This window comes from Protopterus annectens, chromosome 15.part0, assembly GCF_019279795.1.
Source record: "Protopterus annectens isolate FY-2018-M chromosome 15.part0, PAN1.0, whole genome shotgun sequence".
Lineage (NCBI taxonomy): Eukaryota > Metazoa > Chordata > Ceratodontiformes > Protopteridae > Protopterus > Protopterus annectens.
Window position 1 is genome coordinate 437,469,091 of NC_056749.1, and position 25,255 is coordinate 437,494,345.

At 43.6% G+C, this 25,255-nt stretch overlaps 1 protein-coding gene and 1 long non-coding RNA gene across 2 annotated transcripts in view; both read right to left on the reverse strand.

The window, feature by feature from the left end:
- LOC122789743 overlaps positions 1–6,368 on the reverse strand; it is a 152,957-nt gene extending 146,589 nt beyond the window's left edge. The window contains exon 1 of the long non-coding RNA XR_006362871.1: positions 6,274–6,368. This is a non-coding gene — a long non-coding RNA (uncharacterized LOC122789743). The remainder of the gene's footprint in view (positions 1–6,273) is intronic.
- The window catches only part of LOC122789742 (MORC family CW-type zinc finger protein 4-like), an 844,690-nt gene that overhangs the window by 585,848 nt on the left and 233,587 nt on the right, over positions 1–25,255 (reverse strand). The gene's annotated exons all lie outside the window — the stretch shown is intronic.

A 25,255-nucleotide genomic window follows, 5' to 3' on the forward strand; every position in this document is an offset into this window, starting at 1 on the left:
TGAAGAGAGTCAATGAGGGACTTTGCCTAACCTGGACTGGGATTTTATTCCAGAGTGAAGGGAGCCTCTGGGTTATGAATCTGTCCCTCCAGCATGTCCTATTTATTTCAGTGCTGAGGTTCAAGTCTCTCGAGCGCGTAGCTCGATGGGATTTGGATTTTCTGAGGTGCAGCATGTCCATTAATTCCTGGTTGGACATGGCTTTATACGTCAGGCACAGATCGCCCCTGAACAGGCGGTATGCCACTGAGTAGAGCTGGAGTTTCTTTAACCGGGCAGCATATGGCACCTGTTTGAGCCCTTTGATCCTCTTGGTGAGGTACTTTTGGGGTCTTTCCAGTTGCTGCAGGTGTCTGGTAAGGTACATCCCAAAAGGGGCATTGTACTCAATTATGGGCCTGATGAGGGATGAGTAAAGAGGCACGATGACATCCCCTGATCTAGATGTGAATCCCTTCATGATTAGGTGGGCTATATAAAATGTTTTTCTAACCACTTTGGCCACGTGGTTGTCAAATGAGAGATTGCTATCAACTTGGGTCCCCAGGTCCCTAATTACTTTTTCTGTTCTTAATGGATTACCACCTATGTGGTAATTTGTGGGCACTTTGTTTTTGCCAAAGGGATGACTATACACTTTTTGGCATTTAGCTTGAGGCCATGGCTCTGGCACCAGTTGTCTGTTTCTATGAGGCCCTTTTGGAGGATGCTTGTGTCGACTGAAGAGTCGATTATGGCGCCCAGTTTGCAGTCATCTGCGAACTTGGTCAGCCACAGTCCTTCCGTGTTGGCCTGTACCTCTGAGAAATATATACCGAACAAGAGAGGTCCCAGGACTGAGCCTTGTGGGACACCACTTGTAACTGGTTTGGAGTCTGACATGGCTCCAGCAATTCTAACCATGTGGGTTCTATCCTTGAGCCAGTTTGCAATCCATCTAGTGACATAGGGGTTTTATATTTAAGCTGGTGAGCTTATCTATAATGCCCGAGTGGGGTACTGTATCGAAGGCTTTTGCGAGGTCTAGGTAGGCTGTGTGGACCACCTTCCCCTCGTCAATGGCCTTGGTGACTGTTTCAAAGAAATCAACCAGGTTTAAGAGGCAGGATCTGCCCTTAAAGCCGAACTGGGTAGGATCCAGTGTTTGTAGGTCCCCAATATCTTTATTTATGAGGTCCATGATGATCCTTTCCAAATCTTTGCAGACCAAGCTAGTCAGGCTTATGGGGCGATAGTTTCCAGGATCCGTTGAGGCACCACCTTTATGGAGAGGGACCACTGTTGCTGTACGCCACTCTTTGGGCACATATCCTGTAGTAAGGCTGAGATTGAACAGTAGTTTTATGTTTGGGTTTAGCTCTTCTTGGAGTTCATGTAGGACGCAGCCCGGGACACCATCTGGTCCCATTGATGCTGTGTTTTTTGCTTTGGAGAGGGCAGCTCTTACCTGAGCATCTGAGATGTCAGGGGGGCAGCACTCTGCTGGGATAGATATTTGCCCTTTTGGTGGGGAGGGGGGGGGAGAAGTTTGCGCTGAACCTGTCAGCTAGGATGTTGGCAATGTCTGTGGGTTCGGTGTATTTTTGTCATTTTGGACTAATTCTGAGCATATCTGGGAATTACCACCCAGGTTCCTAACATAACTAAAGAAAGCCTTGTGATTATCCTTAGTGTCCTGTGCAATTTTTCTCTCGAAGCTAGCCTTAGACAATTTTATGTGTGCCCGTAGTTTTTGCTAATACTGATCAGTGATGCCTTCCCTTTTGGGATTTTGCTCCATCATTTAGTAGCTTCCTCCTTCTATTGTATAGTTTGTTTATGGCTGGGGTCCACCAGACAGGACGTCTGCCTTTGGAGGATTGGGTCTTGGTTTTATTTGGGATCGCATGATCCATGCATTCCTGAAGGTGTTCATAGAATGCGTTTATAAAGGATTCTGCGGTCTGGGCCATATTTTCCACAGGCCCGGGGGCTTTGAAGGATTCCACCTCAGTTTTGAGGAGTGTGAAATTTGCTTTAGAGAAGTTTTTCACTGTGGTTTTCTGGGCAGGGGGTGGGGTCGGGATGTGAACATCCAGTGAGATTAGTTTATGGTATGATCTGACCAGTGAGGGATACACTTCTGGTCTGGAGCATAGAGTCTCCATGTTGGTGATGATCAGGTCCAGTATGTTTTCCCCTCTTGTGGGAGTGGTAACAAGTTGTTCCATAGCATTTGAGTTTATAAATTCTAGGAACCTTTGGGCTAGGGTGTTGGAGCTAGAATAATGCTCCCAGTCTATGTTTGGGTAGTTGAAGTCACCCAATATAATGGTGTTTGGAGAGACCTTCATATTTTCCAGTGTTCTCAGGAAGGCCGAGTTCCTGGGTTTGGGAGGGTGGTCTGTAGCAGGCTATAAACTGGAAGGCAGTTTTACCCACTGTTAGTTGCACATGGATAGTCTCTGATGCTTCGTGCTTTGCCACCAACCTGGAGGTGTGGGTATCTTTGATGAATATCGATACTCCCCCTCCTTTTGTGGTTCGGTCCAAGTTTTGGGGCCGAAAAGCATGGTATGAGGTATAACCTGGTAGTGCTGGGGTGCTCTCGGGAGCCCTGAACCAGGTTTCTGTTACTGCACAGATATCGATGTTCTCCATGTTAAGGAGAGTTTCGAGTGCATCTTGAGGTTTAGACTTCTGGCGTTGAGTAGCATTACTCTTAGTTTCTTATCCCTTGTGATACCTATGGAGGTGGGTTTGTCTTCTGAGCCTTGTCTAAAAAAGGCACTATGGGGGTAGCAAGAGCCTTTGCCAATATCCGAAAGCCCAGGGGTGACAGGTGCAAGCCGTCCCTAGCGAAGCATCATGGCTTGTCGAGCATATCATCCCAAGCTGACAGGCATTGGATCCCCTTTGAATGACACCAGTACTTAGGCCAATTGTTGAAATTGATCATCTTGTCTTCATATTGTGGCATCATTCTTGGTGAGGGTAAGATGCTACTCAAGGTCAGGGTCATACCGGCCTGGGCTACATGCTCAGAGAGCTCCTTTATGTCCCTTTTCATGTAGTCCAGGGAGGTACGTCTCAGGTCATTCACACCAGCATGGACAATGACTGAGTCATATTTGTACTTGCCTTGGAGTGACCTGAGTGCTTGTGTTATGTGGCGGATCCTAGCGCCCGACAGGCTGCTCACCGTGACCCTCTCCTTGTTCAGCCTGGTGAGCGGGACGTCAGTGTGCCTGACGATACAGTCACCTATTACAAGTGTATCAGGTGTGTTGTTTAGTCTTAAGGGCTGTGACTGTTTGGCACACTGGCTTTGTGAGATATGTGTTGCACGTGTTTTGTTTTGGGGTAGCGGCTGTTTGGGTGTCTGCTTTGGAGGTCTCTGCTGCTTCAGCAGATCTTTATTCAGAGCCTCCGAGTATGTTTTTGTGTGATTATGTGTTTGGTTTGCTGTCGTGGTAGGTCTATGTGAGACTGGAATTGTAGTGAGTGTGGTTTCCTTCTCCTCCTGACTGGTTATGCCAGTACTGAGTTGAGAGAGCTTAGCCTCCAGTTTGGCTATATGGTTGCATCTCTCACATGTGTTGGAATTTGTTGGGAGGAGGAGAGGGTTGTCTGTGTACATGAGGCAGTTGTAACATTGCCTCAAGATTCCCAGATTCACCAGCTGGACCGGAGAGGAGATTGACAACTGACCTTTGGACATGCTAGAATAATAGTGGGAATTCCTTAATAATTGAAAACCAGGGCCAGTGGGGAGTGAGGGTGTAGTGCTTTTAATTTTTAGTGCTGACTTATATAATTGCTTTAGTGAGCAAGTGCCAGGTAACTTAAGTGCAGTCTCTCTAATTAATGGCAGGTGTGTACTCAGGAAGACTGAATGCTGTAATTAAAGCAAAAGATGCTTCAACAAAGTATTAGTTTAAGGGTGTGCACACTTATGCAATCAACTTACTGTACTTTTTTTATTTTTTTCATATTTTCCCGTAACAGATTTGCTTGTTTTTCAATTGAACTGTACAGGTCATAGGTCACATTAAAGGTGGGAAAAGTTTTGAAATGATTTACTGTGGTCTCATTTTTTATATCACAAAAACCTGGCATTTTAACAGGAGTGTGCACACTTTTTATATCCACTGTAGATGACAGCTCACAGGTAGTTGCTAGGCTTGCAATTCAGAGAACCAATGAAAAGCCTAGCCCAAATTCCCAGTGGTCCCCAAGCACTGTCTGGTTAAATGACTTGCTCAAGGTCACACAGTAGACAAATGGAATCTGAAATCAAACCCTGTACCACAGAATTTACATCTCACAGTTTTAAAACTTCCGAGTCACCTCCCAGACTCAATATCGTTCTTGGCTCACTAAATGTAGGTCAAAATCTTTCTTTTCCCCTCAATTATTTCTTTCCTCCAAATCTACTGCCTAAAAACTCCCAATCAGGCTGTCATCCAAACAGGTGCAGGCCTTCTACCTTCTATCTCTCTGGCTGCTAGATGCACATACTGCTGAAGTGGGGGGTTATAATGATGGGCCTTTTTTTCACATGGATCCGTCCACACGTACAACACCTGGGGTACAACACAAATCATCACTGCAACCCTCTGCATGTGCCAAAGCAAGTACTGGCTGATGCATTGTTCCAGCCTCTACCAGTGTGAAAGGTCCAGGTCCAGAAACACCCCCCCATCTACCCACCTATAACAGGCGAGACAGCATCATCTACTCTCTCACATCCTCCATGGCCAGCTCCCCCAGCATCTGGGTCACTAATCAATCTTGGCTTGTCTAAGTCACAATCATGGGTTCATACCCCTGCACTCACCCAGCCTTTCCAAATATTAGGATGATCTTCCCTTATTTGGTACAGCTGCAAACAAGCATTTCTTACTTTGTTTCCTGGTACTCTGTTCAGTGAATGTGTTAGCATGTTTTTGTCTGCACAGCAAACACCAGAGATATAGAGCACAGTAATTATCAACTCCCCGAAACAGTGTTCAACTTGGTCATACATTTGTGTCCAACATGATTTTTAAGGAGTCCTGTCCTCTGATCCCATATGATCTGTGAAGCCCCAAACTGAAAAAGTCATGGCTACAACATCTGAGGCCTCACCAAAAATTTCAAAATTCAATTTTTATCCCTCCTCTCAACTTGCTATCTTCAAATAAATGCATGCACCAATTTCCCATAATATGCTTATTCTCAGTAAGTGTGAGCAGGGGTTACAGCCCCCAGCAATAATGTCAGAGGGTGTCTAAGTGACCACATGTTTATGCAACTGCAAGCTAGAACCACTTCCTCGTCTCCCTCAATGGTCACTTGTCTGCCTGCTTGCTGTCACATCATACGCAGAATGACAGTGTGAAGCTTGTGCCCTAGTTCTCAGAATAAGTAAGCCAGGCCACTGCCACTCATTTCTCTCTTTTGGTCTTCAGCCACTCTAACCACAACAATGGCCACCAGTGTCAAAGATGGGAACACCTCTCTTTGCACCTTCAGGTTGGCTACTCTTTATGTTACAGCATGCACACAAAGCCAAAAGGATCCAAATAAAACAAGTATGCAAAACCCACTGTTCCTTCACCTTAAAGCTGCAGACAAACTCAAAACCTGAGAATGATGGGAATTCTTAGTTGTATTGAAAGGAATGTTCAGTCTAATAAGGCATAACAGAAGGCAACCAAAATAGAAAAATAAAGGGAGTTAAAAACAAACTAAACATAAACGGTACTATATACATTTCAGACTTTCAATGCAACTTGTACTACCATCTAAAAAAACATATGTCCTTTGTGCCAGATGTATGGTTCCTATGATATGCTCAAGATTTTCTCATTAAAGTCATGTGCTATTTTTTCCAATTGAATTGTTATTGCTTTTATGCATTAAATAAAAGCAGGATGGAATATTACAATTGAACATTTTGTTAGTGATTGCAAATACAATTTAGTCAACAACAGATATATCACTAACTCTAATTCAAACAACTATACACACTACAATAAGTGCTACTGATGCAGAAGTATAAACTATATAGTGACAGTATTATAATACATAAATGATATAAATTAGGAAAATCTAATAAAATATTTAATTAAATAGACGTTACTTAACTATAACAACAGATTCATTTATTTCCAGTTTTTCCTACCTTATAATCTAAAGAATGTAAATAAACACCTTTATTACCAGAAATAAAGTCATGTGTTATTATTTGACTACCTAAAGCCTGTTCTTTCCAAAACTGAGGGATTAAATAAAAATAATGAGATTTACCTTTTTCTTAAGTCGTCTTCTGACTGCTCTGGTTTTAGCCCTCTGTTCTTCATTTACTAACTCAGAAGCATTTTTATTTGCCTCCTGAGAAGCAAAAAAGCAAACAAAAAGATGAACATCAATTCAAAGTTTTAAAAAGGCTCAAAAATACTGTCAATACATTTTTCTTACTTATTTTAAAACCTTGCAAGCAGCAAACATGAAAAGGCAGCTATTCGTTCACAGAAACAGAAAAAAAAAAATACCCAAATATCTAGCCATTTCAAAGGCTAAAACACATTTCATTGTGATTCAGTATGAATGGGACTTTACTGCAGGGTGCTGTTTTTTGCTTTGTGACTATATTTAAGATTCTGCTCAAGCCACCACCTTTTTTTAAGGTTAAAAACTGCCTGAGGGTAGCACCGTCTCAGACAGCAACCAGATTCACACTCAAAACTGGTTGGTAATAGCCATGTAGCAATACCTGAAGTCAGAACGAGAAGCTTGCTAGCTCTGTAGTTCAAGTAACCACCAGAGGGCTAGGAATAAAAGACACAAATACACCAGCATGGCAGCAATATCATAAAAAGTGCAATGTTAAGCTAGTAGAACAAGGTAACGATGAAATACAAAAATCTGACAAATCATGTGACACGAGGGCTAGTACTGGGACTGTCATTTCAAAATTGTTTGGAAGGTACAGAAAAGTACATTTTTACTCTAAAAACACATACATCAGTAGTACCTGTTAAATGTCACAGCCAATTCTAACAAAATAAAATGTATTATTTTACTTCAGCATTATGCTCATTTTTTTCCAAGCCCTACATCATTGCTATGTCCACATAAAGAAATGTAGAAAAAGGCCCAGCAGTATCATACTGTATTGTTACAGTGGTCTACAAACACACATGAACAACAGGGGCATCTCGATGGTTAGGTTCCCCATTCTATTACCACCAGTAGTGAGGCCACAACTTAAATCAGACCACTTAGCAAACCGCAAATAATTATAGTTCTTCCAAGCGACAGCAGACATGGCAAACAGCATCATACATTTTTGGGAAGCATATTCCAGTTGTCATTTCTTCTCTGGTCACATGTTTTCAGCTTCTCAGTGACAAATCTGTGATGGCAGACAAACGGCAACTACCATCTTTCCCAGCCCAGCAGCAAGTTTCTAACAAAATGCCAATATTTCACCATCTGCATGAAGTGGCCACTAAATCTGACAAGTGCACACAGTGAAATGACCAACTAGTCAGTCATAAGGTTAGAAACATTCTGGCAATGCAATTTATTTATTTTAATTTGCTAATCGGGAACATCCAGCTTGGCCATGGGGAGACATCACCAAGATAATAACAACCACATCAAATAATGACACTAAGTAGGTGCAATATTATTCTACTAAACAACAACAAAAAAATCATGAAAAGTAACAAAAAAGTATAGCACATAAAAACAGTTATGTTTGCTGAAATTTTTTTTTTCACTGACTGGTTTTGTCTGACAACAATGATTAGCACAAAGTCTACCCAGTTTGACGTGTTATTTGTGATGAAGACAGAAAATGTAGAGTTTTTTTTAAGCTGTAAGGTGGGATTAGTTTGGTTTTGGTTGCCTTTATGAGCAAACCCATGTAATTTAGTCATACTTTGAGTGAAAAGGATGACAATGCACAGGAGTATGAAAAAGCATTAAATAATGCAACCGTGGAGTTGTAGACATACTGGATAACTTGTCATTGTTTACGCTGAATGCCATATTGCTTACAAACATAGTAAATAGAAGTGGGCCTAGTAATGAACCTTGAGAGACACCCAGGCAGCTGCAGTCTTTTGCTGAAAGACATGTTCCACTTTTACTCCTGAATATTTGTTACCTAAGGAAATGGTGAACCACCTTATAGTGATGGAGAAGCTAGTGATCTGAAGAGTTTGAATAAAGCTATCCATAAGTTAAAGAAAAAATGCACCAATACATTTTTCTTTGAGAAATTCAATGTGGATATACGCTACAGTTTGAAAAGGGCTGTGCTACTTCTATAAATGAGTCTAAAACCATGTTGAGCATGAGATAATCAACTACTGTTCTATATACATTCCACACTGTTTGTAGACACATTTTCCACTACTTTCAATAGTGGCAGAAGTAAAGTAATGCAAATGGATCAACAGATATTCACGGCTATGGAGGGACCACTTTTATGAAAAGAAAATACAAGGGACTGCTTCCAGCACTGGAGTACTATGGAAGAAGTGGTAATGACTGTGGGAGGTCGTCAATGGCTGGGAACCCTGGTTTGACTTTCATGAGAACTTACCATCAACGCATATACTGTGAAAATAGAAAAAAGGAGGATTCTTGTGAGAAGGGGAAGTGTATCATGTGATGTGATGTGTGATGAGCTAAGATTTTGAATGGAATTAAGAAACTGTTTATCGAAACTTTCAGTGACTGGAGCATCTGTAGTTGGGGAGGCTGGCCTAATGGTTAAGGTGTTTGCCTTACAAACACAAAGTTCAGGGTTTGAGACTCACAAGGGATAACTGGCTAGGCTTAAAATGGCTCACAAGGGCAGTTAGCCTAGTACTAATCTATGAACTATGAATCGGAGTTATGTACACGCTGTCTTTGCCGTTTGATGAAGAAATATCTACTTTTGAGGAAGGCATATGTTACTTTACTATGCGCAGAGCTTACTATGGAGATGCAATGGTGCAGCGGTTAGTGTTGTCGCCTCAAAGCAAGAGGTTCTCCCGTTCGATTATCGGCTGGAGCACCTTCTATGTGGAGTCTGCATGTCCTCCCCGGCGGTCGAGTGAAGTTAAAAACAATACAGGTAGGTGCGAGCGTGAATGGGCATGCCTTCGTTGAAGGTTGGGCGTCAGGCTGGCAACTTGGCACTGTAAAAATCCACTGCCTATCATGAGCGGACCAGAGTTCCACTGTGGCAACCCCTAACCAGGAAAAGCCAAAAGACTTTTACTAGAGAGATGCAATTTCTGATGAGTCCCATGAACGGCCTTTATTAATCATTAGCTTTTTGATTCTGGGAGTTATTCCTGACTACATTTTTTTAATGGGTGAACAATTAATAAGAATGGTTAGGATCTGACTGAAGCAGCAGGCAGCTTCATTTAGTGAAACAGAATTTAGAGGAGACCAATGGGCATCTGTTAGTGCTAGACTCAGGAAGATTATGTCACAATTATTAATGCTGCTGGACAGACACACAATTTGTGTTCATTGGATTTTACTGGTGAGCAATATTGCAAAGAAAAGATGGTCACAGGTGGAGACAGACAGACAGTACCTTAATGGGAGAAGTTAGATAAGGAGACTAAACTCCCATCAAGTAAATGTTCTCTACCAGTGTGTGCCCATTCCAGCAGGTCCTCAGATTAGTCGAGTGAGACCACTGAACTATACTTGGTGACCCATTAATATTTTCAGACTGAAATGTTGCTGCAGACAATAGTGAGGAGTTTAGGCACACTGATTAACTTATAGTTTGATGGATTCATAATGTGCAAAGGCTTGGATTTATTTAGAGGTGGAAAACCATGGCAGGACTGTCTTTGCCCAGTACTGGCCACTCTCCTTTGCTTTTATATGTTCTAGTACATCAAAAAAATAGCATAGTGGAGAAGGGTGACAGTCATTCAGGTAACTTTAGCCAAATTTCCAGGGCTACAAAAATGGCTTGCTGCTATACAGTAATCAAAATGAGATACTTTGATTTTTTGCCTGTTTCCTGCATTGAAATGTGCAAATTTTAGTCCATTGGCATTTTTTCATGTACCCAGTACAGTGGATATGGGGTGCATTTAAATTTGGATGGATATCATGACACAGTATTAACAAGACTGGTGCAGATAAGCATCTTCTTTGTTCAAGAACTATGGGCAAATACAAAACAATGGGGCACAGACAAAAACCCAAAATCAGGGACAATTTTAAATATAATTCTAGTTGACTTAAAAAGGGTCAACATAATACGTTCTGGATCAACATGCATTTTTTATTTAGAAGAATAGTACACTTGAAACACTAATGGATAAAAAGAAGTTATGTCTTACCATAAAGTTGCATCTGTGTTGTCAATTTTCAACTAGTCTTGACTGATGGGTTACGGTTCTGATCCTCGGAACCGATCCGGCCATTCTATACCTCAATCAGGTTTCTGACTTTTATTATTCAGTCTTTATGTCTATTGTAAACTTGAACTGAGGTCATCTGGAGAGGGGAATTGTGGGTACATTTGTTGCTAGAGAGATTTTTTTTGGCTGACCCGAGCTATAGAACGGCCGGATCGGTTCTGAGGAACAGAACTGTAACATATCAGTCAAGAATAGATGAAGACTGACATCATCAGATCATTTTGTACAGACTACAATCCTCAGTGATTTACCAGAAAATCAAAAATTTTAAAATGAACAATGCAAAACTATGAGGCAAAAGCAGGAAAATTGTGTAAAATCAGGGAGAGTTGAGAGGTATCCCAGTGGATATGGTAACAGGAAAGAATATTAGAGAATTAAGACCCAGACTGTTTTAATTATGAAAAAGACTGAAGTTCCAAATGAATAGATGACCCATTACTGCCGCTAACAGTGTTTTAATGAACGTTTAAATAAAAGAAGCATATGGTTAGCAGCTGATTATCAGAGATGTGCCAATATCTTGTTGCTAATTCCGAGTACAAAGATTCCAATCTGTTTTCAATACAAGTGCAGCAGAGGGAAATACAAGTTCTTCTGAACTAAAGGTTAAATGTTGCTGAAGTGGATTTTTCTGCATATCCACCTTGCGACTATTCTAGATGGGGCACATTCTATAAGCTGGCTATAAATATGTTGACAATTTCAGGAGAGATAATAGGTACAAGTGCTTAGAATGGGGGGGGGGCTTGGCTACTAGACCAACAGCTCTAGACCTTAGTGCCCCAAAATATTTCAAGCACTCATTTGAAGCAAGTGTGACAAATCTTAGACAGCAGTCCAAAAGTAGGCAGGACAGACTACACTGTAAGATGAGTAAAATGATGTCTGGAAAAGGTCTGTATGACTGCACTACGGCCAAGAGGTCCAGCTCAGTTGGTGAATAGGGGTCAGTTAGTTCCCACACCGGATGTTATAACTGTCACAGGTTAATTTCCTTTTAAGACTCCTTTAAGACTCCCAGTATTACTGTAATCCACTGAATCAGAATTAAACACTGTTACTGTTACAGAATACTCACTGCACTTAGTTTGTAGTAACATACACTGCAAAATTAAAAGTAACAGGTCCCACTATTCATTAAGACCTAATAGTTTATATTATGTTTGTTAACCAGGTGAGTGGATTGGTCTGCTGTCCCATTTCAGCCATGATTCACATTTAGACAATGAGCAAAATTACAGCTGTACAATAAGCAATGCAGAAGAGACACAAGGTAACCCTATAATAAGTGCATAAAATACTTTACTATATAATTAACAATCGTACAGCACTTGATCCATACAGTAAGTTTCTGAAGACCAGAGTATAAAATTAATAACATGCAAGAGATTTTTTCATGGAATTTACAAGTATTTGCAAAGAATGCAAACATTCATGGGAATGGGACTTCCATTATAGTGCTCAAAGAATAAGCAAGGTGGCAAGTCTGCTCCCCACCCACTGAAGGTACAAAAAAAATGATTAAAACAGTGAAATCTTTGATCCCTCTGATTTACAGCCATTATGTCTATGAATACTGACCAGGTTAAAAACAACAAACACTATTAAAAATGGATCAACCTGACCATATGACAATGTCTATAAACAGTGCTAAAATATCTGGTAGCCTATGAGCACTCTTGTCCTCCAGAGCTGTGACTGCCATCTGGTCCTTGAAAACACTACTTTAGAGAAGCTTCAAGAAGTTAACATCTAGCTCCATAATGTCATCACTGCTTTCATGGGCATGTAAATTGGAGGTAGACTCGACACCTAGCCAGTGTTCTGATGATACTGTCAATTTTCAACAAAACAAACTGCTGAAGGAAAGAACCTTGAAGGAGAGTGTGGAATCCTTAACAGAACACTGAATTTAGAAATCATATTGAAGACTAAAAAAAAAGACTTGGAATACTAGGGGTGCCATTAAGGATAGAGGGACATGACTGAATAAGAAGTTATGTACCTACCATAACGTTCCATGTTAGTTGTCTTCTTCTCGCCTTTTTTCTTGCTGGATGGGTTCGGAGCTGATCCTCGGCTCCGACTCGGCCTATACCAAAGCTCGAGAGCTATTTACCGGCTCGAGGCCCTCCCTATATCCAACAATGCTAGGCGTCCAATACCCAGACCTTGTTTGGTAGAGCTAACACCATGGAGACACCTGTCCCAACTATAAGGATTACCTACAGTGGTAACAGAGGGGGACATAACCTAGGAATAGCCCAGTAGAGGAATACGGCATCAGAAGGATTCTTCTCAGTCTGTCCAGGCTAGGGGGGTGGCGGGTGGGACTCAAGAAAGAAGGCGAGAAGAAGACAACTAACATGGAACGTTATGGTAGGTACATAACTTCTTAATGTTAAGTTGTCAATCTCGCCTTCATTCTTGCTGGATGGGACAGCGTCCCTAGCACCTTAGTCCTGGGTGGCTCATCCGAACAGACTCTTGAGCACAGTGGAACCAAACTCAGCCCGATTCCTGGAGGCCATATCCAACTTGTAATGAGAAATAAAGGTATGAGGAGTGGCCCATGTGGCTGCAGCACAAATAGATTCCATTGGGAGCTTTGCTTGAAAAGCTACCGACGTGGTTAACGCTCTGGTGGAATGAGCTTTTGGTTTTACGGGGAGTTTTGTGTCTTAATTGGTAAATGAAGGATATGATTGAAGCCAGCCATCTGGATAAAGATATTTTAGAAACTGGCAAACCCTGCTTGCCCTCAGCATAAGACAGGAAGAGTTGTTCCGACTTCCTAATTTGTTTTGTCCTATCCAAATAAAAACGTAATTGCCTGTGAACATCCAAAAAGTGCAGCTTTTGTTCAGCTCTGTTTGAATAGTTAGGAAAAAAAACAGGAAGCTCAATAGCCTGATTCAGGTTTGTCTCAGAAGGAACCCTGGGTAAAAAGGAAGGGTTAGTTCTAAGTGAGACTCTATCCTTGTGAAAAACAAGATAGGGAGGACGAATGCAGAGCGCTTGAAGTTCCGACACTCTTCTAGCTGAGGTGATAGCTACTAAGAAGAGAGTCTTCCAGGAGCGTAATTTTAAAGAACAGGAGGCCGCAGGTTCAAAGGGAGGTAGAATCTGAGAAGATAATAGAAGGTTCAGATCCCACGGAGATGGGGGATCTCTAATTGGAGGCCTGAGTAATACAGTTCCTTTGAGAAAGGCTTTACAAAGTTTATGGGACATGATGCTGGTCTCTAACAGTCCAGCATGAAAATTAGCGATGGCAGCCAATAGGACTCTAATGGCGGCAGAAGAGGAGCCTCCTCGAAAGAGCTCTGCCAAAAAATCCAGAACAGTGTGGACAGGAGCTGTAAAAGGATCTATATTCCTGGTCTCTGCCCAGCAGGAGAAACGTTTCCACTTACTAGCATAGGTTTTTCTGGTAGTGGATTTTTCTGGTAGTGGATTTATGTGAAGAAAGGATGATTTCATGTACTGGCTGAGAAATCTGTGGAAGCCTGGCTAAAGTTGGAAGTGGAGCAACCAAGCTGTGAGGTTGAGAGACTGAAGGGATTGGTGCAGCCCGCCCAACTGATGTACCAACAGGTCCGGCACTGGGTCCAGACTCCAGGGCTGCTCCAACAGAGGATGATGCAGGAACGGGAACCAAATTTGTCGAGGCCAGTAAGGGGCAATGAGGATCATCCTGGAACCCAAAGCGGTCGCTTTCTGAATCAGTTTGGGAATTAAGGGAAATGAACGGAATGCATACAGAAGACCCCAGGGCCAATCCTGGACTAGAGCGTCTCTGGGGGAATGGCCAGGGAGGGGGAATAGAGTGAAGAAGTCTTCGCACTTGCTGTTGAGAGGGGTTGCGAAAAGGTCGCAACATGATTGACTCCATCTGTGGAAAACCTTGTCCACTACTGACTGATTGAGAGACCACTCGTGAGGCATGAGAATGGCTCTGCTGAGCCTGTCTGCTATGACGTTGGACTTCCTGGGGATGTGCGTTGCTATCAGAAACCGTTGGGAAGAGATCGCCCACTGCCAGAGTCTGAGTGCTTCTCAACATAAGGGGAAGGATCTGGTTCCACCCTGCTTGTTGATGTACCACACTACAGACATAGTGTCTGTTTGAATTGCAATAGTCCCGATAGGTAGAGTCTCCTGAAGAGCTTGCAATGCTAAAAGTACCGCTCTCATCTCCAAGACGTTTATATGCAGGTGGTATTCTAGGGGTTGCCAAGCGCCCTGGACAGTCCTGCCCTGAAAATGCCCCCCCCCACCCGATCAGGGAGTTATTCGTGGTCACCGTGGCAACAGGAGAAGGAAGAACAAACGGTCTGCCCTGGAGAACTGTAGGGGAGACCATCCACCAAGCCAGATGGTCTTTGCATGTTTGAGTGATCATTATTCTGTGGGACACTGGGAGCATATTGAAAGGACCATTGGGTAAAAAGCATCCACTGAAGGATCCGCATGTGGAAACGAGCCACGGGGACTAGAATGATCGATGCCGCCATAAGACCCAATGTTTTTAGTACAAATCTGGCCTGAATCGTCTTGCACTTTAGTAGTATTTGCACATGTCGGCGAATGTCTGATACTCTGTCTGGAGGAAGTTTTGCAGGCAGATCTTTTGTGTTTATTTCTGCGCCTATAAATGTTATAGCTTGACAAGGCGACAATGCAGACTTTTCAAAATTTATTGATATACCTAGCTCGGAGCAAGTCTGAATGGTATAGTTCCTGGCTCAAAGAAGTTGATGCCTGGTGGAAGCTGTAAGGAGCCAGTCATAGAGATATGGAAACACCTGGAATCCCCGTCGTCTCAGGTGAGCCGTAGCCACTGCCATGCATTTGGTGAACACCCTGGGGGCTGTGGTGAGACCAAAGGGCAGGGCTCTGAATTGACAGTGACTGGCTCCCAGCCGGAAGCGGAGAAACCTTCTGGAGCGCCTGTTCATTTTGATATGGTAGTATGCATCCTGAAGGTCTATAGAGCACATCTAATCGTCCTGACCCAAAAAGGGTAGAATGGACTGAAGCATGACCATCCGGAACTTTGTTCTTTGGATAGACCTGTTCAGTCTGCTGAGATCCAGAATGGGTCTCCAGTCGCCTGTCTTTTTCGGTACCAAAAAGAACATCTAATCGTCCTGACCCAAAAAGGGTAGAATGGACTGAAGCATGACCATCCAGAACTTAGTTCTTTGGATAGACCTGTTCAGTCTGCTGAGATCCAGAATGGGTCTCCAGTCCCCTGTCTTTTTCGGTACCAAAAACAACTTGGAGTAAATTCCGGATCCTTGCTGGTCTGCTGGTCTGCTGGGACTGGCTGGATGGCCCTCTTTTTTAGCAGTTTTGAAATTTCCAGTACTGCTTGATCCCTTAGCGCGGGCGGGACATCTGGAAGGGATCTGTTTCTTTGTACAGGGGTGTGAACAAAGGGAATTTTGTAACCCTCGGATATGATAGACTGTACCCATTTGTCTTGTGTGAGGAGTTGCCAGGCTTCTGGGTACAGTGACAATCTTCTCCCGACTGCCTCCAAAGGTGGACAGTCGGGCAGCCCCTCAGGGGTGCTGGAAGGGTTTGTCAGAGAAAGATTCCCTGCTACCCTGATTCTGTGGACCTCCTCTGCCCCTCGGGCGGCGTCTATTATTGTTCCCTCCTCTGCAACTAGAGGGAAAGTCACCACGTGCGTCAGGCACGACTCCCTGGGGTTTGCGAAACCACATTTTTCCACCCTTCTGACCTTTCGGGTATGGTCTAGATGGAGTATAAAAACGGACTCCCAAGGCAGAGAGAGTCCTGCCTTCCTGCTCGCACCTGGTAAGTGTATTCTTCACCTGTGGTCCGAATAAATCCAAACCATCGAAGGGGGTGTTGGTGAAGGACACCTTAAAGGGGTCAGCAAAGTTGCACAACCGCAGAAAGGGGACACTAAGAGAAATATATCTAACAAGAAATAGCTATTTACATATATAAATAAACTTAGTAAAAAAGTTTTATATGACCTGGAGCCGGTAAAAACGCAACCTCATGGCTGAAGTGGCAAACGAGATTTGGGTATTAGACGCATAGTGTTGTGGGATATAGGGAGGGCCTCGAGCCGGTAAATAGCTCTCGAGCTTTGGTATTGGCCGAGTCGGAGCAGAGGATCGGCTCCGAACCCATCCAGCAAGAATGAAGGCGAGATTGACAACTTAACATCATTCTTTCCTCCGTGACATTTAATTCATTAGTCCAGCTAACTAAAGAGTGAAATTTATACTCAAGATCACAGAATCTTCAGTTTTTCATAACTGACAACAGGAAACACCAAGACCTATAATTGTGAGACTTGAAACTTACATAATGGAGAAATTGCTAGCTGTGATTTGTAAATCTGGTGTGGAATGTAGAACTGCTGATGCATGCTTTTTCCTTCAGCATGACTACTCATCTGTCACAAACCAGGAATGTACCGTTTCTTCCTTTGGTTAGAGGGTACTTGCGTATTATCGCAACCAGATTGCGAAGTCTGTCTAATTCCTTATGTTACAGGGAATGTACTGTATCCTGCACTGGCAAGGGTGTGTAAAGTCTAAATTACTTGTATCACTTCGGCTCTGTGAAAGGTATAGGAATAACGGCCAAATTCTTCCTTCCCGGTAACGTCCTTTACCCCGTAAGTGAATGTAAAATTAACCTGGCTGCTGCTACACATAAGGCATATGTATTTCATGAGTTACTGAGTTCCATCCTCCAATCATCCCAGTGACTTGGTGCACGGTCACACTTTTTATGAGGGCCATACAGTTATGTGTCACAAAGCTGCACATTGTGCGGAAAGCTGGACAGTTTTCAGGTGTGTACAGGTGGAATGGCAGTGACACACGTGTGAAATCCTTATACTAGAGCAATCATTCGCAGTTGGAAGAAAGAAAGCAGTTCTGTGGAACAGGCTGCTTAATTCCTTACTCCGGGAATATCATCGCTACATGTCACAAACTGAAAATGAACAAGCCAATTTTGCCTTTTACATTCACCTTTCGGCTATAAGTGAAGGGAACCTTTGCCAATTAAGCCATGCTGAGACACATTCGTCTCAACATGGTGCTGCATGTAATGTGGCGGAAACGCAAAATAATGGGAGGACAACTTGCTAAAAATCTGGGTACACTGCAAATTTTTATACAGTTTGTGATTGACACAATAACGTGAAATACTTTTCTCGACACCTGAACACCACATGAGAACTTGGTACTTGGGTATTATCGGTTAGAAATCTGGTTGCGATAATATGAAAGTACCGGTTAGAGAAAGATGGGCTAAAAGAAAAGCTCACCTTGTTTACCTAGTCTTTTTCAAGATTCAACTGATTAGTGGTACAAAGTCATTAAAATTTGTGTGGGTATTACCAGCACTGACCTTCAGTGTTTACAAACCCAAGGCATACACCATGCTCAGCAGCAGACCAGACAACACAAACCAAATATAAAATAACCTTGTGGAATGGGAAATAGCTTTCCAATATATAAGAGGCAAAAATGAACAGATTCATGCTGAATGTTTTAAATGTTGAGAGCCATAACACTAACAGTCAAAATGTCAGAACAAAAACAGTCCCCAAAAATCCCAGCAGAAACAGCTTTCTAATTACACATGTGCTAACTGTGACTGTTCTGCAACAATGAAATGGTCAGTTTCCCAGTCCCTGCTGTACCATGACCTTCTACAGTTAGTTTCTCATTCACTACAATACTGCAGCATTTTCAATTTCTACATTTTAATTGTTGGTGTTGAGGCACTCCACATTTAAAAAATTTGATGTAAAAACAAACCCAAATCCAAATGAGCACACAATTATGCATTCTTAGGCTACTGTTGGTATTTTAAATTACTGAACATTGCTGTGTTGGAACTGGTGGTGGTTAAGGAAAATGTTTTAAAAGACCTTTTTTAGATTACAAACAGGAGACCAGATTTGTTATGGGACTGCACAGTAAAAGATTTAGTGGGCTGTTTTGTAAGCAAGTGTTTGGAAGGGGGGGCATTTGGAAGGGGAGTTAACTATGACTGCTAAAATGTATCTTAAAATTTTAACATACTGGTTTGCAAGATAAATCTCCCCTTAGTTTTTCCTTCTTTGTAACCCTCGTATACCAATCTCTCTTCCTCTGACTCCTTTTCTGGATTTCATTCCCCTCCGCCTCCTTTTGTATTTACTTGATGCAGTGAAATCATGGAAAAAGATAGCTCTCTAGCTCTGATAATGCAGCAGTGTGTTTCACATACATGGAAGTTATGCACTTAACATAACAGTGGATTCTTTTCATCCAAATGTGTCCAACAAGACAATTGAGTACCAAGCCATTCCTCAGATCTTGACTATTAGCATGTCCTGTATTGCTTCAAGCTCCTTTAAACTTTCCCATACTCTCCTCAGCACCTTCCACTACAAATCTACTTTGCTGCCTTAAGCACAAACATTAGTAAAAAAAAAAAAAAAAAAGTAAAGGTGTGTACACTTTCCATAAAAATAGATGTTAGAGTGTATTCACTGTTGCAGTCATCACCTGTGGGTTATCCCTGCTGTGGTAGCCCTCGGCCGGCCCGAATACCAGAGTCAATGTTCTTCCACGTTGGCTGCTGTCGCTTGCTGCCTGACGTTGGGTCATCAGTGCTATAAAGGAGAGCAGCCGACACCATTACATCAGTTTTTCTTACCTAACCAGTCAGAGGCCCAAGTAGATATGGTAAAATGGTCCTGGTGGCTAAAAGCCACCTTTTGAAATGTATGTCTCACTAAAAAAAGAAGATATAAAGGGGAAGGAGGGTGGGAAACCAAGGCTGCAACACTGAATACACTTGAACATCTACATTTATGGTAAGTGTACACAACTGTACTATGTTCGTCATGTTTCACTGTTGCAGTCATCACCTGTGGGAGGATTGCCAAAGCTGAGGAGAGGGGTGGTAGGCTTAGTAAGAGACCTAGAAATGGGTCAGCATGCCAGGCAGAACTGCAGAGGCACACACTGCCCTAGCCTTAGAAAATAGAGGCAGGTGGTAATGCTTGGTAAAAGTATGGACAGAAGTACAGGTGGCAGCTTCCAGGATGTCCCTGGTGGGAACTCCTCTGAGGAATGCTGTGGAAGTGGAGGCCGCTTTAGTGGAATGGGTTTGAAAAGACCTGGGGGGGGGGTTCCCATGTAATCTGTAGCAGAAATGGATACAGTGTAATATCCATTTGGAAATGGTTTGTTTGGAAATGGGCTTCCCCTCTGTCCCTGGGGCAAAGCTGACAAGTAGTTGGTCTGTTTTTCTGATGGGTTTAGTGCGGTCCAGATAGTATCCGAGCTCTCTGTGCATTTCTAGTGAGTGCAGAATTATTTCCCCCTTGTTTTGAGGGTTAGGAAAGCAGGTGGGAAGATGTATGGCTTGACTGAGAGATACATTAGACACCACCTTGGGCATAAAGGAGGGATTAGTCCTCAGGGAGACCCTGTCAGCATGGAAAATGATGAAGGGCTCAATGGCCATCAGTGCCTGAAGTTCTGAAACTCTCCTGGCTGAGGTGATAGCTAAGAGAAAAGCTGTCTTCCAGGAGAGGAATCTTATTTCTACTGAATCAGCAGGTTTGAAGGGTGATAAAGTTAGTTTTTCCAAAACATAATTCAGGTCCCAGGCTGGAGTGCGTGGCCTTCTGGAAGGTTTGATATTAGAAGCCCCTCTGAGAAATTGCTTAATCAAGGGATGGGAGAACAGGGGCTGTTCTGTATCAAAATGAGCTGAAATGGCTGAGACGTAGATTTTAACAGAGGAGAACGAGAGGCCACTATTAAGAAACTCCGCCAGGTACTCTAGGATAAGAGAGATGGAAGGTTTTGAGGTACTGCACCCTCTGGACTGGCTCCAGGAGCAAAATATTTTCCATTTTCCTGCATAAGATTTTCTGGTACTGGGCCTTCTGGCCTCTGTGATAATGTCTAGGACTTGTTTGCTTAACCAGGGTCCCCTTGTTTGCCTTTAGAGTATTAGCCATGCTGATATTTTGAGAGTCTGCAAATCTGGGTGCAGCACCCCCCCCCCCCAACCTGAGTTATGAGGTCTGAGATCAGGGGAAGCTGCCTAGGAGGCTGTACGTTCAGGCTACGCAGTAAGGGGTACCAATGTTGTCTGGGCCAGTCTGGAGGAATATGTATGGCCTTTGGTCTCTCCTCCCTTATTTTGATCAGTACCTTTGGAAGAAGAGGCAGAGGAGGAAATGCGTACAAATGCATCCACCTTTCACGCTAGGTGGTGATACTCCCTGGTACAGAATTTTTCAGCTGATAGTTGAGATGCAAAGCAAAGAGATCCACCTCTGGAGTCCTCCACACCTGGGTGATTTGTAAAAAGATTTTTCTGTGGAGCTGTCATTCGTGGGGGTTCAGTAAGTTTCTGCTTAAGTGGTCTGGCAGGGTGTTGTTGATCCCTGGTAGGTATTGGGCTATCAGGTGTAGTCCCATGGAAGAGGCTGTCAGCCAGAGGTTCATTGCTAGCCTGCACAGAGGGTAAGATTGGGTCCCTCCTTGTTTGTTGATGTACCACATAACTGTGGTGTTGTCTGTTTTGTTAAGGAAAACCTCAGGCTTGAGATGGGGTTTGAAGGAAGTCAGAGCCTTTTGTACTGCCATCATTTCCTACTGGTTGATGTGTAAGGGAAGGTGTTGGGCATCCCAAAGACCTTGGGTGCACCTGCCTTCTAGGTGAGTGCCCCAAGCTACGTCTGAGGCATCAGTGATAATGGTCTGCCCAGCTGGGCAGGGGGTGAAGGGAAGACTCCTGTTCTGGGCACAGGCCCCTGTCCACCAGAGAAACTCGGCACTTATACAGGGGATCAGAGGGAGATAGGTCTCTAGAGGCTGAGAGTGCTGACACCAAAGGTTCTATAGGTACCACTAAAGTTTTCTCATGTGAAGCCTGGCCAGAGGAATTAGAAGGATGCAAGATGCCATGTACCCCAAAGCTTGCAGGAACTTCCTGGCAGTGAGAAGACTTCCGGAAGCCAGCTGGGTGAAACAGAGAGGCAGGAAACTCTGCTTTTCTGGGGATAGGAACACCATTTGGGATGCTGTGTCCAGCATTGCTCCCAAGAAAATGATCTTTGTTTGCTTTGATTTCTTCTCATTGATGGTGTATCCTAAGAAGGTTAGGAGGGTTTTGACAAAGAGGAGGTCCTTGAGGAGCTTTTCTTTGCAGTCTGCCTGAATGAGGCAGTCGTCCAGATAAGGGTAAATTTGTATATGTTTCTGTCTGCAGAAGGTTACGGCTGGGGCTAAGCATTTGGCAAACACCCTGGGAGCAGCAGATAAGCCAAAGTGTAGTTTAGAGAACTGTAAGTGTTGTGAGCCTGCTCTGAAGTGAAGGAATTTTCTGCAGGATTCCCTTATGGGAATGTGGCGGTAGGCATCTTTTAGATAGTACAGATGTGTACACTTACCATAAATGTAGATGGGCGAGTGTAATCACTGCTGCAGTCATCACATTTGGGTTATCTGCCTGCAGGCAGCCCTCAGCCAGCCTGAATACCAGAGTCTTGGGATTTCTGCGTCAGATGCTGTCGCTTCTTCCATTATGTCAGGTCGTCAGGGGTATAAAACAGGAAGCTGACGCCATCACATCAGTTTTTCTTGGCCCTGATGTCAGGCATCCCCAAAATAGGAAGCAATTACATGGTAAGTACTACCCCCAGCAAAAAACAAATACCAATGATGTAGGATATGTCAGACAAAAAGGATAGTAAAGAAATCAAGAGAAGTCAGGGGGCTGGAGGGAGGGTAACCAGGACTGCAACAGTGAATATACTCGAATATCTACATTTACGCTAAGTGTACACAACTGTACTATATTCTTTGTGTTTCACTGTTGCAGTCATCACATTTGGGTTGATTTCCAAAGCTAAATAAGGGTGTAGTTATGAGGCATTAGGGTTGGCAATCAAGCCCTGTAAGACTGCTGTGGCAAATCCAGCTCCGGATTTAGAAAATATAGGCAAGTGGTAGTGCTTGGTGAAAGTGTGTACAGAGCTCCAGGTTGCAGCTTCCAGGATGTCCCAGGTAGGAACTCCCCTGAGAAATGCTGTAGAGGTAGATGTAGCCCTAGTGGAATGAGTTCTGATCCCCTGTGGGGTGGGTTTCCCATGGTGCTTGTAGCAGAAATGGACGCAGTGTGCTATCCATTTAGAAATTGTTTCCTTTGAAATGCCCTTGCCCTCTGCCACTGCAGCAAAGCTGACTAGCAGCTGGTCAGATTTTCTGAGAGGTTTAGTCCTGTCCACATAGAACCTAAGCTGCTTCTGCATGTCCAGGTAATGCAGGATCCTTTCCCCTTTATTCTGAGGATTAGGAAAAAAAGGTTGGCAAATTAATGGACTGGTTTAAAGCCACACTAGACACCACCTTGGGCATAAAGGATGGGTTAGTCCTGAGGGACACCCTGTCTGCACAGAAGACAATGAAGGGTTCCACTGCCATAAGGGCCTGCAATTCAGACACTCTTCTTGCAGAAGTGATGGCTAGAAGTAAAGCTGTTTTCCATGAGAGGAATTTTAACTCTGCTGTGGCCGCAGGTTCAAAGGGCGAAAGTGTGAGCTTTTCTAATACAAAGCTAAGGTCTCAGGCTGGAGTGGGAGCTCTCCTGGGGGGGGGGGGGTCTTAAACTTTTGGCTCCTCTCAGGAACTGTTTTTCCAGAGGATGAAAGAAGAGGGGTGGCTCAGTATTATAATGAGCTGAGATGGCAGAGGCATGGATCTTAACTGAAGATAAGGATAAGCCTTTGTGGAGCATTTCTTTTAAGTAATCTAGTATATGAGGTAGGCCGGGCACAGTTGTGCCCATTCCCTGAGATGGTTCCAGGAAAAGTATCTTTCCCATTTTTTCGAATAGGATTTTCTAGTACTAGGCCCTCCTTGCCTCATGAATGACATCTAGCACTTGCTTACTGAGGTTTGCTGGTGTTGAATTCAGGGGATTAGTCAGGTTACAAGGTTGAGGGTCTACAGCTGAGGGTGCAGAATCTGGCCTGCCTGCTGGGACAGCAGGGAAGGAGTCTGAGGCAGGTGCCATGGTTGTAGCACTGTCATACTGTGCAAAAGAGGGCACCAGTGCTGGCGTGGCCAGTCTGGCGCAATCAGGATTGTCCTTGGCTTGTCCCGTTTGATTTTTTGTAGAACCTTCGAGAGGAGTGGCAGAGGGGGAAAGGAACAAACTGAGAGGCTTTCCCAGGTGAAGGTCAGGGCATCCACTTTCCAAGCTTGGCTGTGGGGAGCTCTGGTGCAACATTTGCTCAATTGATAGTTCTGAGGAGAAGCAAAAAGGTTCACCTCTGATGCCCCCCACCTGTTCCTCAAAAGCTTGAATATTTTGGGCTCCAGTTTCCACTCGTGTGGATCAATGAGATTTCTGCTTAAGACGTCTGCCAGTAAATTTAGTTTGCCTGGCAGGAATTGAGCTTGTAACTGCAGTTTGTTGTACAAGGCTGTGTTCTACAGAGCCATGGCTAGTCTGCAGAGTGGCTGTGTTCTACAGAGCCATGGCTAGTCTGCAGAGTGGGTAGGAATGGGTTCCCCCGTGCTTGTTTATGTACTACATAACTGTGGTGTTGTCTGTCTTTACCAATAGTTCCCCTGGAAGAATAAAGCCCTTGAAGGCTGTCAGAACATTCTGCACAGCTAACATTTCTTTTTGATTGATATGCAGGTGCATTTGCTTTGGGTTCCATTTGCCCTGAATGCACTGTCCTGCCATGTGAGCCACCCATGCATAATCTGATGCATCTGTTGTTAGGGTTTGGGTGGCAGGGGGTAGAATGAAAGGGAGTCCCTTGTTGTGGATGCAGGCCACTGCCCACCAAAGGAACTCTGTCTATAGGCAAGGAATGATAGGAATCATTGTTTCCAAGTCCTGAGAATGTTGACTCCAGAGACTTTTTAGGTACCACTGCAGTTTCCTCATATGCAGTCTTGCACATGGAATTAGTAGAAAGCAAGAGGGCATGAACCCTAGCGCTTGCAGCATTTTTCTTGAAGATAGCCATGTTTTGGTGGCCAGTAGACTGAAATAGTTTGTCAAATAAATGTGTTTCTCTGGAGTGAGGAATGCCATCTGGGAAGCTGTGTTCAATTGCTCCCAGGAATAAAATCTGTTGGCTGGGTACCAGTTAGGTAGGTTCACAGGTAGGTACTAGGCTATTGGTGCTAGGGCCTAATATAAGCCTAGCCAAATGGTACCATGGATTTTGCCACCCAAGAAAAAAAAATTCCTGTGCCCCTGTTAAGCAGAGCCACATCATCAAGATTTTTAAAGGTTCATAGGTAGTTGCGATTTCTTTTCGTTGATGGTGTACACCAGTGAAGTGAGAAGTCTCTCTAAAAATGTCAGGCGCTGAAGCAGCAATTCCGGACTGTCCGCCTGAGGCATCGTCCATGTATGGGTAAATTTGAATTCCTCTCTGCCTGCAATATGCAATGGCTGGAGCTAGGCACTTTATGAATATCCTGGGCACAGAAGATAAGCGAAAGGGAAGTGCAGAGAACTGATAGTGCATAGAGCCTGTTCTGAAGCATAGGTATTTTTCTGCAAGATTCCCTTATGGGAATGTGCACACAAGCTTCTTTTAAATCTAGGGTTGCTAGCCAGGAGTCCTTGCCTAGCATAGGAAGCAGCTGTTGGGACTTGGGAGAGTTAACATTTTGAATTTTGGAACCACCAAAAAGGTGTTGAGAATAGACAAATCCAGGAAAGAACACCAAGAGTTTTCTTTTCTAGGGACAAGAAACAGTCTGGACTAAAAAGCTTGTCCCCTT